Below are 17409 nucleotides of genomic sequence, written 5' to 3' on the forward strand. Positions count from 1 at the left end.
AACCCCAGGCCTTTCTGGAGCACACTTTCTTCCACGGGGGTGAGAGGTCTGGTAGAAAGATTGAGCATCAGTCTCTCTTGTCCCTGGTTTGACTCCTGGTTTCCACTGTCCTCGGAGGTTGTTCCTGCCATTGGACTCTTTTTTGCTGTCGCCCTCTTCTTCGCCCTCTTCCTCTGCCCCAGCCTCTGTCTAAAAAAGGTTGTTCATTCCTGGGTTGGAAAAAGGGCGGGGGAGGGCCTTGGTGATACATAGGATATTGCCAGAAGGGGGGGGTCCCTGAAAAGGAGGCATATTGAATGCTGGATAGCCTGATTGCTGGAAAGGTCTTGTTTTCCTATTGTTGTTATTCCAACTCCCTGTACTTGAGTCACTGTTGGTCGAGGAGCTTCGTCTAGAAGGTCCTAAATTCTCGTCTGATGAGTAACCAGTGACTGTGGAGGTATAATCTGCTTTAAGGTAGGGATATACCTTTTCCGTCGAAAACTTCTTGATATCTTTTTGAAGTTTAGTTATTTTCTGCTTCATCAGATATTCCCTATTTTCAGCAAGTTCAGCATTAATTTCAGCTAATTTAGTCTTGTATGTAGTTGTTTGAATAATGACTTTAATAGCACCCTCCGCTGTTTGGATCTTAATTAACAAAGCATCCGCTATTCTTTTTGCGGTGTTGATGATAAGAATGAGCCAGTCCCTGGTGCATTTCCATGCTACCAGGGACCACTCTTTTTTAAATAGCGCATCTTCCAAAAATAGGCGAGGAAAATTATTTACAATGAGCCCATTGGGAGCTATATTTGCCCTTAAATATTCCGTCATCATGGCTCCATGGAGTGTTACTTTGAGCCATTCATGTTTGAGGTTAGATAATGATGTCCAATCTTCTGTATGGCTCCCAGAGGCAGCACTGCCATCGGGGGCCAACAGTGATGGTGTTCTAAGTATTGCTGCTGCTGCTTCATCATCGAAGCTCAGCCCTTGGAAGTCCTCCATATGGAAACTGTGAAGTAAGGTCCAAAGAGACCAATGTTATTAAAAAGTAGACAAGGTCAATTCTGAGCACTGCCTACTAATGAAATGGTCCACGCAGATACATTCGAACTGCTTGGTATCCTGAATTTCCCACGGGGGTAGCCCGTGCAATAAATCTCAAACAAGAAGGAGGGAAGGGGGGGGCTTTAACAATAATAAACTAGCTTAATATTATTGTAGGTCCAGCATACATGCCCAACAATCAATGTTAACAAAAAGGTATGCAGTTCCTGATATTAGCGCAATGTGTGTTAGAATCACTAGGTCCCAGGGTGATGGTGTGAAAACAATCTGATTGAACGGAGTAGAAGGTACTCCTTCTGGAAAAGAAGACCCTCACACACCCAACAAGCGGGTGTCTTGCTTCATCACCGGGTCTTTGCTCCTTATCGGGCCGGCAGTGCAATGCCCGATCAGGCACCCCGAGGGGGCCTTCCTGTCGGAGATCTTTATTTCCAAACGTCGGTGAGTGAGGTGTGTGGGGAGAACAGTTAATTATGATAAATGGTGTAGGTGCAAGTGAAGTGAAAGTTAAGTGTACTAAAACAGGGGAGGTGATCCACTTCAAACAATTTTAATAAAGTATGGTCACCACCCTGATTAAAAACAATCCGCACATCTCTCACCATTAGGTGTGTGAGTAATATGTGCTAAAGGGATAAAAGAGGTCAACATGTTTCTTGCCTAGGATTATATTAAATGGCAATTCTTCAGGACCAATAAACGAGCATATACGGCTACATGCACCTTTTTGGTGGTGGCCACAACATCTAAGAGGTGTCAATGGTGGCCACACATACAGCACCCTAAAAACGTGTGGTACCGTGAATACCAAGAACACACAACCTGTGAAAAAAACACAAAGTTAAAATCATTGTCATATTACACGATTCGAGGCATCAGGTTTACTTGAGACAACAAGTGATGTCAGACATAAAACCGTGGCATGCGTCGATTGTGAGCAGATATTAATAGGACTTTATAAAGGCAAACAGCAGAATCTCAATTGAACACCACCTCCAAAATTTCAACCCAGCAAGGTTGCATCGATTTATCGAAAACAGTCTAGCATAAACTCACCCTATTAGGCTGTGGAGAAAATGAGGCCAGGGTAGGAAGGCACTAAATGCTAGTGTCCTAAAGGGAGGAAGGTAGATAAAAAACAAACAAACAACAGATGCGTCAGGTCAATAAGCGTCAAGAGCACTCAATATAAGTTGGAGAACCCATGTGGTGGGATGTTTCATGGTATACATAGGCATGTAAAATTTAGAACTGTCACCCAATCATACGAGGGCGGAAGTTTGCTATAATGGTCAATGAACACACAAACTGGAAAATGGGTGTGCTTGTACCTAGGATGGTAAAGTACTAATCAAACAATGGTAGACGCAACCAGTTATCCTGCACGTCAGCGCAAGTGCATGGCAATTGAGAATGTAACAGAACTAGTCTCAGCGTAGGTCAAGGAGGCAAACAATGGTTGTGGCAACCAGTAATCCTGCAAATCAGCACAAGCGTATGGTGATTGAGAATGTAACTGAACTAGTCTCAGCGTGGGTCAAGGAAGCACTAATGTAACAGCCATAATGAGTGCAATCACATCACGTGTCCGACCAGTCTCTCCTGTGCATTACTTAAAAATATGCACTCTAACTCAATGAACGATAAAACAACTAAAAAATACTCACGATTTCGTTGTATTAACGTTACCGTAAACCTAAGACCCCGTCAGCCGCTCAAGTCTGGTGATAGTAAGGTCGGCTGGCTCAAAGAAATGAAAGCCGGTCGGCGTGCTGCGTCGGTACGTCTGGGGCGGTCGCAAGCGGTAGAGGCATGGCCACGCCTCAACCACTAGGCCGCCAACCGTGACGACTGTCAGACGGGTGGGGACGCAAAAGGGGTTACTATGGGAACTAGTGTGTAGAGGGGAATCCCTCTCGCTCGCGTGCGTGTGACGCGGTCGCAACCAAGGAGGGCGTGGACACAAGTCAACCAATAGGTTGCTCCCCTCGGAATGGGTTACCAAATAGGCGATTGGATAGGAGGTTGCTATAGAAACTTGTTAGCGATGCATGCTGCCATACACGAACAACCAGTACATTCGTATGTGACTGAATCTATGGCAACCTATTTAATTATATCTAACTAAGCGCTGTGTGCTACAGAGCTTAGTTAGTGCCAGGCACGAAGTGATACAGTGAAAAGCACAGCGGAGGTCCGCACACAGGGTTGGAAACCCTGTTGCTAAAGATGGAACTGAAGACCCACGAGTATGGGGATTATTACCTTTCGGCGACTAGTATACAGGAGTAAACCCATCCTACAAAAATTGATGATTTGCAGAATTGTTGCCAAGGGCCAGCAGTGGTTGTTCCTGGTATCGGAGTAACCTCAGTAAGTGTGCCTATATTGCGAAGAAATCAGGCTCATAGAATATTAAAGGTCAGGAAGATAGTAGCCTAACTCAAGTGAGCATGCTCCACGGGATGTCCTCATTAAGGCCAGTGGTATCAGCAGCCAATCTCAGGACCCAACGTTGTTCGAGCCTAAAGAGGGCCTTTTTAGACACATGGGGGTGAGATTCCAAAACCACCCATTCAAATGAGGTGGGAGCATGTTGTTCCAGGTTGTAATGGGTCGTCATTTTAGTGTTGGTCTTCGCGCATCTGAAATTACTTTTGTGTTCCAGCATGCGAGTTTTAACAGCACACGTAGTCATGCCTATATATGGTAAGCCGCATGGGCAAGTCATCAGGTAAATGCAATTTGTTGAGTTGCAATTTGTATGTTTGTGGATTTGCCAGGTAACGTCATTAGTGAGTACCAACTCTTTGCTGGTGTGTGTCTGTGGGCACATAGAGCACGACCCGCAGGGGTAATGACCCTTAACTGGAGGTAAGTTCCACAGCAGTCTTTGAGACCCAGTGGCTGGTTTCTTAGGCCTAGTATGTATTAGTAGGTCCTTCAGGTTACTCGTGCGTTTGAACGCGAACCTGGGGACTTCCAGATCTAGATCTCCAGTGTTGAGAATACCCCAGTGTTTTTTGATGATCGCCTTAATCCTGTTCGAATCAGGGGTGAAGTTGGTAACACAGGTTAAGGATTGATCAGGTTCCTTAATGTTGACGTCTAATAGACTCTCTCTATTGTTATTTCTCGCTCGTTTGCGAGCACGAGACACGACCTGTGTGGGGTAGTCTCGCTTGATCAGGTCATTCATAAGCGTTGAGGACTCTTTCTGATAGTCTACCACAGAACTACAGTTCCTTCTGATACGTAAAAATTGTCCGAAAGGTAGATTTTCTCTCAACGATTTCGGATGGTAACTGCTGAATAAGAGGAGGCTGTTCCTATCTGTGGGCTTACGATATAGACTCGTGGAGATCTTACCCCCTTCAAGGCGGATGAGTAAATCCAAGAAAGGTACTTCTGTATCAGAGATGGTGTGGGTAAATCTCAAATAGGGATTTAAAGTATTTATCCAAGTACAGAATTCTGTGCACTTCGTGTAGTCTCCCTTCCACAGAATCAGGATGTTGTCAATGAACCTTTTCCAGAGCAGTACATTCGCCGAGTAGGGGTTGGTGGAATGATGTATGGCCCTACATTCAAAGGCTGACATGTACATACATGCCAGACTCGGCGCGAATGTACTGCCCATGGAAGTACCCTGGGTTTGGTGGTACAATTGTGTGTTATACTCAAAGAAGTTTTGAGTCAAGGCAAGGCTCGCACATTCCATTATGAATGGTACAGGTGTATTGGAAATAATCTCACTGCTGCTTAGTGCATCCTCGATAACTTGGAGGGTGGCTTGTTGGGGTATGTTGGTATATAGCGCCTCAACATCCAATGTCAGCAAGAGGTTTATTTCCTGTGGGTGTTGAAACCCTTCCAAAAGTCGAAGAATATCAGAGGTATCTTGAATGTAAGAGGGGGTGGCTCTGACCAAGGGCTGGATAAAATGGTCAACAAACTGTGATAGTGGTTCCAGGACAGACCCTATACCAGATACAATCGGTCGTCCAGGCACAGGGGATATTCCTTTGTGAATTTTAGGCAGACAGTAGAAGAAGGGGATCACTGGTTCTTTAGCTATAAGAAAATTAGCTTATTTTTTAGATATCCACCCTTCTAGCTCGGCCATGGAGACCATGGAGCCTATGGTCCGGGTCAGCCGCGGGGTGGGGTCTTCTTTTATGGGCGTGTAATATCTAGTATTGGTAAGTTGCCTACGACATTCAGTATCGTAGTCAACTGAAGACATGATAACCGTGGCCCCACCTTTATCTGCTTGTTTTATGACAATGGTGTTGTCATTAGCCAGATCTCTTATAACCAACTTCTCACTCGTGGATAAGTTCTGAAAAGGTACTGGATCAGTATCCACACTGAGATCCTTCAAGACTGCCTTTTCAAAGGTCAGTACTTCCGGTGGGACCATACTCCTTGTAGGCGTGAAGGTTGAAGGTCTATGGAGGCCAGAATCTTCGTGATTAGGTGGCGGATGATCTTGAAAGAACGCCTTCAGCCTAATCTTGCGAAATAGGTTCTGGATCTCGCAGGTGTCACGGAATCTATCTGTCTTGGGCGTTGGGACAAACCCCAGGCCTTTCTGGAGCACACTTTCTTCCACGGGGGTGAGAGGTCTGGTAGAAAGATTGAGCATCAGTCTCTCTTGTCCCTGGTTTGACTCCTGGTTTCCACTGTCCTCGGAGGTTGTTCCTGCCATTGGACTCTTTTTTGCTGTCGCCCTCTTCTTCGCCCTCTTCCTCTGCCCCAGCCTCTGTCTAAAAAAGGTTGTTCATTCCTGGGTTGGAAAAAGGGCGGGGGAGGGCCTTGATGATACATAGGATATTGCCAGAAGGGGGGGGTCCCTGAAAAGGAGGCATATTGAATGCTGGATAGCCTGATTGCTGGAAAGGTCTTGTTTTCCTATTGTTGTTATTCCAACTCCCTGTACTTGAGTCACTGTTGGTCGAGGAGCTTCGTCTAGAAGGTCCTAAATTCTCGTCTGATGAGTAACCAGTGACTGTGGAGGTATAATCTGCTTTAAGGTAGGGATATACCTTTTCCGTCGAAAACTTCTTGATATCTTTTTGAAGTTTAGTTATTTTCTGCTTCATCAGATATTCCCTATTTTCAGCAAGTTCAGCATTAATTTCAGCTAATTTAGTCTTGTATGTAGTTGTTTGAATAATGACTTTAATAGCACCCTCCGCTGTTTGGATCTTAATTAACAAAGCATCCGCTATTCTTTTTGCGGTGTTGATGATAAGAATGAGCCAGTCCCTGGTGCATTTCCATGCTACCAGGGACCACTCTTTTTTAAATAGCGCATCTTCCAAAAATAGGCGAGGAAAATTATTTACAATGAGCCCATTGGGAGCTATATTTGCCCTTAAATATTCCGTCATCATGGCTCCATGGAGTGTTACTTTGAGCCATTCATGTTTGAGGTTAGATAATGATGTCCAATCTTCTGTATGGCTCCCAGAGGCAGCACTGCCATCGGGGGCCAACAGTGATGGTGTTCTAAGTATTGCTGCTGCTGCTTCATCATCGAAGCTCAGCCCTTGGAAGTCCTCCATATGGAAACTGTGAAGTAAGGTCCAAAGAGACCAATGTTATTAAAAAGTAGACAAGGTCAATTCTGAGCACTGCCTACTAATGAAATGGTCCACGCAGATACATTCGAACTGCTTGGTATCCTGAATTTCCCACGGGGGTAGCCCGTGCAATAAATCTCAAACAAGAAGGAGGGAAGGGGGGGGCTTTAACAATAATAAACTAGCTTAATATTATTGTAGGTCCAGCATACATGCCCAACAATCAATGTTAACAAAAAGGTATGCAGTTCCTGATATTAGCGCAATGTGTGTTAGAATCACTAGGTCCCAGGGTGATGGTGTGAAAACAATCTGATTGAACGGAGTAGAAGGTACTCCTTCTGGAAAAGAAGACCCTCACACACCCAACAAGCGGGTGTCTTGCTTCATCACCGGGTCTTTGCTCCTTATCGGGCCGGCAGTGCAATGCCCGATCAGGCACCCCGAGGGGGCCTTCCTGTCGGAGATCTTTATTTCCAAACGCCGGTGAGTGAGGTGTGTGGGGAGAACAGTTAATTATGATAAATGGTGTAGGTGCAAGTGAAGTGAAAGTTAAGTGTACTAAAACAGGGGAGGTGATCCACTTCAAACAATTTTAATAAAGTATGGTCACCACCCTGATTAAAAACAATCCGCACATCTCTCACCATTAGGTGTGTGAGTAATATGTGCTAAAGGGATAAAAGAGGTCAACATGTTTCTTGCCTAGGATTATATTAAATGGCAATTCTTCAGGACCAATAAACGAGCATATACGGCTACCTGCACCTTTTTGGTGGTGGCCACAACCTCTAAGAGGTGTCAATGGTGGCCACACATACAGCACCCTAAAAACGTGTGGTACCGTGAATACCAAGAACACACAACCTGTGAAAAAAACACAAAGTTAAAATCATTGTCATATTAAACGATTCGAGGCATCAGGTTTACTTGAGACAACAAGTGATGTCAGACATAAAACCGTGGCATGCGTCGATTGTGAGCAGATATTAATAGGACTTTATAAAGGCAAACAGCAGAATCTCAATTGAACACCACCTCCAAAATTTCAACCCAGCAAGGTTGCATCGATTTATCGAAAACAGTCTAGCATAAACTCACCCTATTAGGCTGTGGAGAAAATGAGGCCAGGGTAGGAAGGCACTAAATGCTAGTGTCCTAAAGGGAGGAAGGTAGATAAAAAACAAACAAACAACAGATGCGTCAGGTCAATAAGCGTCAAGAGCACTCAATATAAGTTGGAGAACCCATGTGGTGGGATGTCTCATGGTATACATAAGCATTTAAAATTTAGAACTGTCACCCAATCATGCGAGGGCGGAAGTTTGCTATAATGGTCAATGAACACACAAACTGGAAAATGGGTGTGCTTGTACCTAGGATGGTAAAGTACTAATCAAACAATGGTAGACGCAACCAGTTATCCTGCACGTCAGCGCAAGTGCATGGCAATTGAGAATGTAACAGAACTAGTCTCAGCGTAGGTCAAGGAGGCAAACAATGGTTGTGGCAACCAGTAATCCTGCAAATCAGCACAAGCGTATGGTGATTGAGAATGTAACTGAACTAGTCTCAGCGTGGGTCAAGGAAGCACTAATGTAACAGCCATAATGAGTGCAATCACATCACGTGTCCGACCAGTCTCTCCTGTGCATTACTTAAAAATATGCACTCTAACTCAATGAACGATAAAACAACTAAAAAATACTCACGATTTCGTTGTATTAACGTTACTGTAAACCTAAGACCCCGTCAGCCGCTCAAGTCTGGTGATAGTAAGGTCGGCTGGCTCAAAGAAATGAAAGCCGGTCGGCGTGCTGCGTCGGTACGTCTGGGGCGGTCGCAAGCGGTAGAGGCGTGGCCACGTCTCAACCACTAGGCCGCCAACCGTGACGACTGTCAGACGGGTGGGGACGCAAAAGGGGTTACTATGGGAACTAGTGTGTAGAGGGGAATCCCTCTCGCTCGCGTGCGTGTGACGCGGTCGCAACCAAGGAGGGCGTGGACACAAGTCAACCAATAGGTTGCTCCCCTCGGAATGGGTTACCAAATAGGCGATTGGATAGGAGGTTGCTATAGAAACTTGTTAGCGATGCATGCTGCCATACACGAACAACCAGTACATTCGTATGTGACTGAATCTATGGCACCCTATTTAATTATATCTAACTAAGCGCTGTGTGCTACAGAGCTTAGTTAGTGCCAGGCACGAAGTGATACAGTGAAAAGCACAGCGGAGGTCCGCACACAGGGTTGGAAACCCTGTTGCTAAAGATGGAACTGAAGACCCACGAGTATGGGGATTATTACCTTTCGGCGACTAGTATACAGGAGTAAACCCATCCTACAAAAATTGATGATCAGCAGAATTGTTGCCAAGGGCCAGCAGTGGTTGTTCCTGGTATCGGAGTAACCTCAGTAAGTGTGCCTATATTGCGAAGAAATCAGGCTCATAGAATATTAAAGGTCAGGAAGATAGTAGCCTAACTCAAGTGAGCATGCTCCACGGGATGTCCTCATTAAGGCCAGTGGTATCAGCAGCCAATCTCAGGACCCAACGTTGTTCGAGCCTAAAGAGGGCCTTTTTAGACATATGGGGGTGAGATTCCAAAACCACCCATTCAAATGAGGTGGGAGCATGTCGTTCCAGGTTGTAATGGGTCGTCATTTTAGTGTTGGTCTTCGCGCATCTGAAATTACTTTTGTGTTCCAGCATGCGAGTTTTAACAGCACGCGTAGTCATGCCTATATATGGTAAGCCGCATGGGCAAGTCATCAGGTAAATGCAATTTGTTGAGTTGCAATTTGTATGTTTGTGGATTTGCCAGGTAACGTCATTAGTGAGTACCAACTCTTTGCTGGTGTGTGTCTGTGGGCACATAGAGCACGACCCGCAGGGGTAATGACCCTTAACTGGAGGTAAGTTCCACAGCAGTCTTTGAGACCCAGTGGCTGGTTTCTTAGGCCTAGTATGTATTAGTAGGTCCTTCAGGTTACTCGTGCGTTTGAACGCGAACCTGGGGACTTCCAGATCTAGATCTCCAGTGTTGAGAATACCCCAGTGTTTTTTGATGATCGCCTTAATCCTGTTCGAATCAGGGGTGAAGGTGGTAACACAGGTTAAGGATTGATCAGGTTCCTTAATGTTGACGTCTAATAGACTCTCTCTATTGTTATTTCTCGCTCGTTTGCGAGCACGAGACACGACCTGTGTGGGGTAGTCTCGCTTGATCAGGTCATTCATAAGCGTTGAGGACTCTTTCTGATAGTCTACCACAGAACTACAGTTCCTTCTGATACGTAAAAATTGTCCGAAAGGTAGATTTTCTCTCAACGATTTCGGATGGTAACTGCTGAATAAGAGGAGGCTGTTCCTATCTGTGGGCTTACGATATAAACTCGTGGAGATCTTACCCCCTTCAAGGCGGATGAGTAAATCCAAGAAAGGTACTTCTGTATCAGAGATGGTGTGGGTAAATCTCAAATAGGGATTTAAAGTATTTATCCAAGTACAGAATTCTGTGCACTTCGTGTAGTCTCCCTTCCACAGAATCAGGATGTCGTCAATGAACCTTTTCCAGAGCAGTACATTCGCCGAGTAGGGGTTGGTGGAATGATGTATGGCCCTACTTTCAAAGGCTGACATGTACATACATGCCAGACTCGGCGCGAATGTACTGCCCATGGAAGTACCCTGGGTTTGGTGGTACAATTGTGTGTTATACTCAAAGAAGTTTTGAGTCAAGGCAAGGCTCGCACATTCCATTATGAATGGTACAGGTGTATTGGAAATAATCTCACTGCTGCTTAGTGCATCCTCGATAACTTGGAGGGTGGCTTGTTGGGGTATGTTGGTATATAGCGCCTCAACATCCAATGTCAGCAAGAGGTTTATTTCCTGTGGGTGTTGAAACCCTTCCAAAAGTCGAAGAATATCAGAGGTATCTTGAATGTAAGAGGGGGTGGCTCTGACCAAGGGCTGGATAAAATGGTCAACAAACTGTGATAGTGGTTCCAGGACAGACCCTATACCAGATACAATCGGTCGTCCAGGCACAGGGGATATTCCTTTGTGAATTTTAGGCAGACAGTAGAAGAAGGGGATCACTGGTTCTTTAGCTATAAGAAATTTAGCTTCTTTTTTAGATATCCACCCTTCTAGCTCGGCCATGGAGACCATGGAGCCTATGGTCCGGGTCAGCCGCGGGGTGGGGTCTTCTTTGATGGGCGTGTAATATCTAGTATTGGTAAGTTGCCTACGACATTCAGTATCGTAGTCAACTGAAGACATGATAACCGTGGCCCCACCCTTATCTGCTTGTTTTATGACAATGTGTGCGGACCTCCGCTGTGCTTTTCACTGTATCACTTCGTGCCTGGCACTAACTAAGCTCTGTAGCACACAGCGCTCAGTTAGATATAATTAAATAGGGTGCCATAGATTCAGTCACATACGAATGTACTGGTTGTTCGTGTATGGCAGCATGCATCGCTAACAAGTTTCTATAGCAACCTCATATCCAATCGCCTATTTGGTAACCCATTCCGAGGGGAGCAACCTATTGGTTGACTTGTGTCCACGCCCTCCTTGGTTGCGACCGCGTCACACGCACGCGAGCGAGAGGGATTCCCCTCTACACACTAGTTCCCATAGTAACCCCTTTTGCGTCCCCACCCGTCTGACAGTCGTCACGGTTGGCGGCCTAGTGGTTGAGACGTGGCCACGCCTCTACCGCTTGCGACCGCCCCAGACGTACCGACGCAGCACGCCGACCGACTTTCATTTCTTTGAGCCAGCCGACCTTACTATCACCAGACTTGAGCGGCTGACGGGGTCTTAGGTTTACGGTAACGTTAATACAACGAAATCGTGAGTATTTTTTAGTTGTTTTATCGTTCATTGAGTTAGAGTGCATATTTTTAAGTAATGCACAGGAGAGACTGGTCGGACACGTGATGTGATTGCACTCATTATGGCTGTTACATTAGTGCTTCCTTGACCCATGCTGAGACTAGTTCAGTTACATTCTCAATCAGCATACGCTTGTGCTGATTTGCAGGATTACTGGTTGCCACAACCATTGTTTGCCTCCTTGACCTACGCTGAGACTAGTTCTGTTACATTCTCAATTGCCATGCACTTGCGCTGACGTGCAGGATAACTGGTTGCGTCTACCATTGTTTGATTAGTACTTTACCATCCTAGGTACAAGCACACCCATTTTCCAGTTTGTGTGTTCATTGACCATTATAGCAAACTTCCGCCCTCGTATGATTGGGTGACAGTTCTAAATTTTACATGCCTATGTATACCATGAGACATCCCACCACATGGGTTCTCCAACTTATATTGAGTGCTCTTGACGCTTATTGACCTGACGCATCTGTTGTTTGTTTGTTTTTTATCTACCTTCCTCCCTTTAGGACACTAGCATTTAGTGCCTTCCTACCCTGGCCTCATTTTCTCCACAGCCTAATAGGGTGAGTTTATGCTAGACTGTTTTCGATAAATCGATGCAACCTTGCTGGGTTGAAATTTTGGAGGTGGTGTTCAATTGAGATTCTGCTGTTTGCCTTTATAAAGTCCTATTAATATCTGCTCACAATCGACGCATGCCACGGTTTTATGTCTGACATCACTTGTTGTCTCAAGTAAACCTGATGCCTCGAATCGTTTAATATGACAATGATTTTAACTTTGTGTTTTTATCACAGGTTGTGTGTTCTTGGTATTCACGGTACCACATGTTTTTAGGGTGCTGTATGTGTGGCCACCATTGACACCTCTTAGAGGTTGTGGCCACCACCAAAAAGGTGCAGGTAGCCGTATATGCTCGTTTATTGGTCCTGAAGAATTGCCATTTAATATAATCCTAGGCAAGAAACATGTTGACCTCTTTTATCCCTTTAGCACATATTACTCACACACCTAATGGTGAGAGATGTGCGGATTGTTTTTAATCAGGGTGGTGACCATACTTTATTAAAATTGTTTGAAGTGGATCACCTCCCCTGTTTTAGTACACTTAACTTTCACTTCACTTGCACCTACACCATTTATCATAATTAACTGTTCTCCCCACACACCTCACTCACCGGCGTTTGGAAATAAAGATCTCCGACAGGAAGGCCCCCTCGGGGTGCCTGATCGGGCATTGCACTGCCGGCCCGATAAGGAGCAAAGACCCGGTGATGAAGCAAGACACCCGCTTGTTGGGTGTGTGAGGGTCTTCTTTTCCAGAAGGAGTACCTTCTACTCCGTTCAATCAGATTGTTTTCACACCATCACCCTGGGACCTAGTGATTCTAACACACATTGCGCTAATATCGGGAACTGCATACCTTTTTGTTAACATTGTTACAATATCCTTGCCAAGACTAGCTGATAACAAGTAATCCCGGTTGTGAGACAGAGCACACGCCTACCTGGGTTCAGTAGCGCACACTGGGGCGTGACTGATAGGGATAGCTACCAAATTCCAGTATTATATAGAATTTATGTCGTAATTGGCTCATTTCTTGAGCACCCTTTATTGCGGCAGAGACTTAGCTGAGGTATAGCAAGATGCGTGGTTTTTGCCCAGGGCCATACAGTAGCCACAGAGGTCAGGCAGGGAAGCTAGGATTTGATCTTAGATAAATGGAGAAAAATATTGTACTTTTTCAGTAATTGTAACAAGGACTACATTATTTGATTTTTTTGTTAATTTAGTAAACACACTGGGCCTGATTCTCAAAGGTAAACGTAATTACACTTTAGTGTAAGTTTACGAATATTTATAATTCACGAAGGAATTTTACGAATGATAGACTCCACACTGTGGCGGAGAATCCGCACACTAACAAGATTGACAGTCGTAAAATTCCTTTCTGAATTGCAAAAAATTGTTACCTTTGTGAATCAGGCCAACTGTACGTTTAAGACTTACAGAATCAGTTGATTTATGCTGGAACTGGACACTCAAATGCTCGTTCATGGAACTTCAAAATATTTAAGATTAGAGTCAACGTTTATTTTCGAAGTTAAGTAACACGGGGGAAAACAGTAGCTTTTTGTGTCACTTTAGATTTGAATAGAGAAACAATAATGAAAAGGTCCTACAAGTGGCTGCGTGATCTTTAAAAGGTTTAAGAAAACTATGATAAAATTGCTAACGTGCTTTTAGGTAGAGGAGCCGAATTTGGGGCCATATGTACAGAATGTAAGGATTGTGAGTACCTAATTGCGATTCTTTGCAAATCGCAATTAGTTAATTGCAATTTCCAATGTACAATATTGTAATAGCGATTCCTAATAGACTCGCAATAGGCTTACTTCATGAATATTAATGGGGTAGGACGCAGTCTGTGACCCAATAGGAATTGCAGCCATCACAGGGATGTTGGCCAGCTGTGCTCAGCAAACCACCAGGTCTGTGATTATTTTTTAATTAAGCAATCTTTTTTTTTAAATGTAGCCCATTTTACTTGAAGGAGAAAGGGTTGCATTTAAAATGAAAAAAATGAAATGTTTGAAATGAATTTAATTTTTTAAGAGTAGGCAGTGGTGCACGGGACTACTGCCTGCTCTTAAAAAATTAAATAAAATTAAATGAAATTAAATTAAATGAAATTAAAAAATATGTGTATCATCATTCGTAAAGGAGAAAGGGTTCCTATTTGTGAATAGCTACCATCACCCTTGAGGTGTCAATAAAAAAATGAAAGTTTTGTGACCATAATTTATGCATACCACTGCAGGAAGGGATGCCCTAAACACGCCCCCTCCGAATACAGATTCGTAAACCCAAATTGTGATTCTGTAGCAGGTTACTGAATCCCAATTTGGCTTTTGTACATTTAAAAAACCTTTCATGAGGTTGCAAATGGCTCGATTCTGCGCATCAGGCCGTTGATGACTTACGTTTATACTTAGAGCCCAATTATGATATTGGGCAGTCGGAGGGCTGCCTGCTGTTGCGGTGGTCAGGTGCTTCGACCGCTCAATTACGATATGACCACCATGGTGCTGGTAGTCGGAAAGTGCTCCTTTACACTGCGGCCCGGGTAAAGAGCTGCAGCACAGGGCTCTGTATTAAGGAGCACTTAGGGCACATCCATGAACCGTATGCTATGCACCATGTGGTGCATGGCACACGATGCAAGGATATGAGTGGGGGCACTACATGTTCCCCCAGGGTGACCTTGCAGAAGCTCACGAGGGACAGGGACCATGTTTGGGGCCACCAAAGTCCCTTTTTGACAGCCTTTTCATGGCAGTGGGACCGCCATTTAAAGGCTGCTGGAAAGGTAAATCATAATCCTGACGGTGGTGCCTGCCTTGACACTACCGCCATTTAAGGGATACAATTCTGTTGGGGCGGCGATCTTTCGCCGATGGTTTAGCAATATGTTAATTGTGTTATGCTTTTAAATTTCAATGACATTTTAATTGTTGGCTGTTATGACTGTGAGACTATAGGGCCTCATTATGATGTCAATGGGGCCGCCACTGACAGGTTGTTAGTGGCGGTCCCACCGACATCCAGGCCATCGGTCTGACAGCTGCATTACAATGCAGATGGTAGGACTGCTGTGGTCGGGAGGAAAGACCGCCTCCTCTAACAGTTGGGGCGGCGGTCGGAAACCTATTCCTTCAATGAAGGTGGTGCCTTAGCAGGCACCACAGTAGGGATTAGGATGTCCCTTTCCGACTGCTTTTCATGGCGGTCCGACCTCCATTAAAATGAAGACGGAAACAGACTGTGGGGCCCCAAGTAGGGCCCCTGTCCTCCGTGGGCCTCTGCTAAGTGGCCCCATCTCATCCATGCACCCATTGCCAGGCACCACATGGTGCCTGGTACACGGTGCTTGCATGTGCACAAAGTCCTTTTTTCTACTGCGGCTTGTGCTCCAGCCCTTTTCCTGTGCCACAGCACAAGCCACAGTAGAAAAAGCACCTTCCGACCACCGTGCTCGTGGTCTCATTGTAATAGAGTGGGTGGGATCATTAAATCATTGTCGGACGGTCTCCTGCCTGATGCGATGACGATCCGACTGACCGCCACCAGAATTAGGGTTATATGTGGTATCTTATTTAAATTAATATTATGTGTTTTAATTGATAATAATTATAAAAAGATTGTGATAATTATGTAATTTGTTTCATTTTTGTTCAACTTAGACATATAATTTTTAAATTTACATATATTTTTTTTTGTCATTTAATAGAGTTGTTGAAATATGTTATTTATTTAAAGTGAACTACTCTCTCTCTACTGTTGCACCGACCAGGGAGGGAATAGTATATCTGTCCGTACCTATATATTTTAAATATTATTTAAACATATTTAATTTAGATTATATTAATGTTATATGTTTAAATATTTAAGTTTTATTTATTTAAACTATATATATATTTATATATCTATATATATATATAGTAGAACATTATATTTTTGTATATATTTTTCGATATTAGTGTAAAACGATATATTTCTTCAGTATTTGGTAATTACCATTATATATATAGAAAAACAATATTTTTGTGAGCGATATTTTTGCCCTGATATTTTGGTATCACAATATTTATGGTTTCGATATTGTGTCAGTAAACCGTGTATCTGATTGGTCAAACAAGAATATCTAGATGTGCGTTGTTGAGGCACCAATATGGTTGTCTATGTATTCTTTACTTACCCTGTTAGACACTGCAAGTATATATGCAGCCAGGATTGTAGGTATCAGTGGTACAGCAGGTGAAGCACTGTGGCCCAGAGGTGGGAGGGGGCCGATGCACACCAATTATAGCTGTTTGTCACTACCAAACAAAGACATGGGCCCATTTCTATTGGTTGCATTAGAGGCCATTATATCTACTACGCCAGTGCACAGAGATACACACTGCTGCTGGCCAGCAAAGGTCCAAGTTAGAATATGAGCCCTCTATCCCAGCTATATATTACAGCATTACCAGTAAAATGATGCCTTTAGCAAACTGTCAGCCAAGAAAATAAGAAATGGCTGTTGGCAAAGCAGGTGTAGAGGTCTGGGTAACTGCATTCACATTAAGATGCTAAATTTAAACCGATGTATCTGTTTATACTGTTTTGGCATATTGGCGATGTGAATTAGAGCAATACGATGAAACATGCAGGTGGCGTGGATGGAGTGCGGGAAACCCAGCTATTTGTAGTTGTGGAAAGTCTTAGTTGTACTATAAAATAACTGGAAACAACGCCCCTTCATAGGTACACTTCTTCTGTCTAACAGCGGGCAGTGGAATGCCCTGACGATCAGCACAAACATTGGCAAAGCCAAGAGATCTACCTTTGATGTGCTATTGCATGTAAACACAGACATAGGCAAGTGCTATCTGCCTGCTTTGACAATTATTCGAAAGCTTCTTTAAAAAAATGCAATCCTTCCTCTTCTATCACATTTGTTTGCAGACAAAAGATGTCATATGACAGAATATGTTTAGTTATGAGCTGCAGCTTCCGTTTGTAATCAAGAGCATTCCTGCCAAGTTGTATTGTGGATAAATATGCTATCGGGTATGACTGAAATGACAGCTGTTTGACAGTAGAACTTAATCAAAGAATACCTAATTACACAATGAAGGAAACGAAGCAAGCAACCATATTTTACCTGTATCTTGTGCAGGGCCGGACTGGGAACCGTAACTGGCCCTGGCAAACTGCTCGGCCGGCCCCCTGGGGGTGCGGCCGAGCTGTTTACTAGGGCCGGTTTCGGCCGACTTTGTTACAGGGAGCCGATATTACTGGTT

At 44.2% G+C, this 17409-nt stretch overlaps 1 protein-coding gene across 1 annotated transcript in view; it reads left to right on the top strand.

Annotated features, from left to right (window-relative positions):
- Positions 1-17409, top strand: part of CNGB3 (cyclic nucleotide gated channel subunit beta 3) — a 966824-nt gene that overhangs the window by 49992 nt on the left and 899423 nt on the right. The gene's annotated exons all lie outside the window — the stretch shown is intronic.

The sequence above is a fragment of the Triturus cristatus genome, chromosome 5_1 (genome assembly GCF_964204655.1).
Source record: "Triturus cristatus chromosome 5_1, aTriCri1.1, whole genome shotgun sequence".
In the NCBI taxonomy this organism is placed as follows: domain Eukaryota; kingdom Metazoa; phylum Chordata; class Amphibia; order Caudata; family Salamandridae; genus Triturus; species Triturus cristatus.